Genomic DNA, 3,645 nt, shown 5'->3' on the forward strand with positions numbered 1-3,645 from the left:
TCATGGATCACCCAAATACGTATCTCACATAAATTTCGCTATAAGGCCCCAATAGAACTGCACAATGGGTGCATACAACTAACGAATCACAACTCCTCATAGCATAGAAGAGTAACTCACCGAACATATCAGAACATGAATAAGCTCAACAACAACCGAATGACACATCCCTCAACAATAGCAGAGCGGAGCCAACCAATCCGACTCGGTGTAGAATACACATCCTGATTGGGCCTACAATGGACCCCCAAATCAACTCCGGGCACCCACACATGGATAAATAACACTTTGAAAGCCCGCAATGACTGAATCATAACACATACTATCATCTAGCTAGCTTCGGCCACAACCTCACATTCCACAACCATAAAACAATCTGCTCCTGAGAACTCCCGGACTCCAACTCCATAAAACACACGAATCACAATATTTGATCCCAACTCCACTGCGAGAATGTCTAACACATCTCTCGTACACGGTCATCCCACGAGGAATACTTCTAAAATTCTTCCGTGCCACATAGCAAAATTTGAATATCAGCAGTCGATCAACTAGGAGACTGCCACAACACCCATGAAGTATCCATAAATCAAAACACAATGCGCCTCTTGAAATGTACACTTTCCTCAAACAATACCAAAAAGTAATATCATTCACCTAGTCATCTGAAACCGTCTATGATGCCTAAGAATTCAGAATCTTCCTTTCAAAACCGAATCGTGACCTTGCACATGCAAATCTCAATCATATACAACACACCACCCCTATTATGCCATCATATGAAAAGTACGAGAATCTCATAATCAACTCTGATTCACGAGCAAACTACATACTCAATTAGCCAGGAACCTTCTGTTTAATCTCATCCCGGAGAAAATCACTATACACTATATGCTCCTCATGCCAGTAGGTAATATACCCTACGAACTGTGGTAAAAACCATTGAGAACTCTTCGACGTCCATTTGCACATAACCAAGCAATCCGAACCAAATTTTTCTAACTCAACCCAGCCACGCGGGTTGCCAAAACCCAAGAGCATTGCCACGAAACACCTGTGGAGACTAGCCACATCAGAAGTACCCAAAGAACCGATTATATCTATTACTGTGCTGATCCAACCTACTACCACACTGTCGTATTTCTCTAAGTCCCTTCCAAATTAAATTCAAATTGATACTTCTCCTTGCTAGAACACCACGATCCTAAACCAAAATTCACCACACAAGAGACCCTAATATAAAACCTCAGCGCCCTAAGGCCCATAAGCCGCTGACTTCCCTCTTAAGCACCCCAAAGCACCACAACCGCGACACCCACTCTAAGGAGACCTTATGTGAACCTAAAAATGTTTCCTTCACCTTCTTGATGCTGAAATGCATAATCTAAAACGGTATAAAATGCCACAAGTCTCGACACCATCCAATGTAACTCTCAGTTTCTAGCCATATACAAATCTTGAAAATTCCAAATCGCTACATATAAGTATTGAATCCATCAGAACCATTCTCGAGAGTCATCCACTCCACTCAAATCTCAATTAAACTGACCAAACGGGCTGAATGACATGTGTCCCATTAGCACACCAACACCCAAGGGAGTAACCCACATTCCTAAGCAACTGCGCAGATTCCTACTCCATGTACACCACACCCTTCATGAATAATCACTCAATTATTTTATGATTCCCATATACCCATAGAGTGTAATACAACCTGTATCCCGAATTTCTTTTACCTGAGTCATCCTCAATCTCAATCCCTGCAGTCATAACTGATTCACCAGTATACCTCAAACCGAACCCAATACAACGCATAATCATGCAATCAACTCGTCGATAGCAGACTCCCCCATTTGGCTCAAAGCCATAGATCAAAACACACAATAACTCACAATGCCCATACTCTATTACTGCCATAATACCACAGTGGGATTCAACTAAATCCTTCATCTGCTCATGCAACACAAACCATCTAGTGCCTCAAGTCATCTACAAATCTCACGTTCATCCTCGTGATGGTTAATCCAACTTCCACAGGTGATCCAACTCAAATTGCAACATATATCATTCACTGGTAAAAGAGAACTCTCTACAAAACATCATAGGGATCACTCAAAAGGGACACCACCGGACATATAAGTCCCAAAAGCACGTGCTCACACAATCGAAATCTCCGTGCTCAAGCTACAGTCAAAACCTGGCCTCAAGTCCTTCAGACTGGCCCATCATCAGCACACCAAAATCACATCTCGCTCCTCAACCATGGAATCACAAGCTGTCAATACACAACTGATATTGAGCGCTCACATGCACATACGAATGCGTGGAAGGAATTCAAAGAGTTATGCTTCAAGCTGAATCAATGTCTCACGATAAGGAATGAAATATGGGAAGTATATCCTAAATGTCTTGTAGCCTCTCGAAGATAGGTATGGACGTCATCATACCGATCCGCAATACTCTAGTAGACACTTGCTCATGACTTTTAGAACCTACGAACCTAGAGATCTGATACCAACTTGTCACGATCCAAAATCCAACTAGTCGTGATGGCACCTAACTCAACCTGCTAGGTAATCCAGTTAACCACTAACCAATTCAAATAACAATTAATAAAGCACTTAAGTAAAGAAATTATCTGAATCTTACATGTTCCCCAAGAACTGGTAGTACAAATCATGAGCTTCTAACAATAGAGTTTACAAAGCTGAAATGAAGTAAGTACATCATCTATTTGAAATATACATTAACAGAGTTTTATAGATCTAAAGCTACCATGTACAAAAGGCAGCTACAACCGGGACGAAGGTACATCTTCAATGCCGGCTCCCGTCGATCACAGTAATGTCAGCAGTCATTATCTGCACGCAAGGTGCAGAAGTGTAGTATGAGTACAACCGACCCCATATACTAAATAAGTAACAAGCCTAACCTTAGGTTGAAAGTAGTGATGAGCTAACAAAAAGGTCGGGTCCAACACCAATATTCCACAACAGTTCATAACAGCATAGTACAAGTAACAAACGAGTATCTCAGAAATAAGAGACTCAATTCGTACACAGTTCCAAAAAAATAGACATTTTGTTTCAAGTATCTCAGTGAAAACCCAAATCTTTTACCGAAAAAGCCAAAATATGAGTAAGTTTGGAAACTGTGATTTTTCCCAAAAATCCTTTCAATAATGATTAAGATGTCTCATTTTCTTTCCAAATAACTAGTGTAAAACAAATGCATCACTATGCCCATATGTCAACATGTGTGAGAAGTCATAAATGACGTGATACTATACAACATGAGAAAAAATGCATCTCAATGCATGTATGTCAAGTGTGCATGCCAAATGCGATGCAAATCAGTGATAAAGATCATATGCATACTCTCACAGTATCAATTCACTCAGTCCACCCAGTCATTCAACACTCGATACTCGGCACTCGCACTCAGTAGGTACCTGCGCTCACTGGGGGTGTGCAGACTCCGGAGGGGCTCCTACATCCCAAGCGCTATAATCCGCACGGACAACTCATGTGCCATAATAGCAATATCTGGAATCGCACGGACAACTCACGTGCTGCATGGACAACTCACGTGCTATAGTAAGCCAATCTGACCCGCTGCGGCATGCAGCCCGATCCCATAATCATC

This window comes from Nicotiana tomentosiformis, chromosome 8 (assembly GCF_000390325.3).
Source record: "Nicotiana tomentosiformis chromosome 8, ASM39032v3, whole genome shotgun sequence".
NCBI classification, from domain to species: Eukaryota; Viridiplantae; Streptophyta; class Magnoliopsida; order Solanales; family Solanaceae; genus Nicotiana; species Nicotiana tomentosiformis.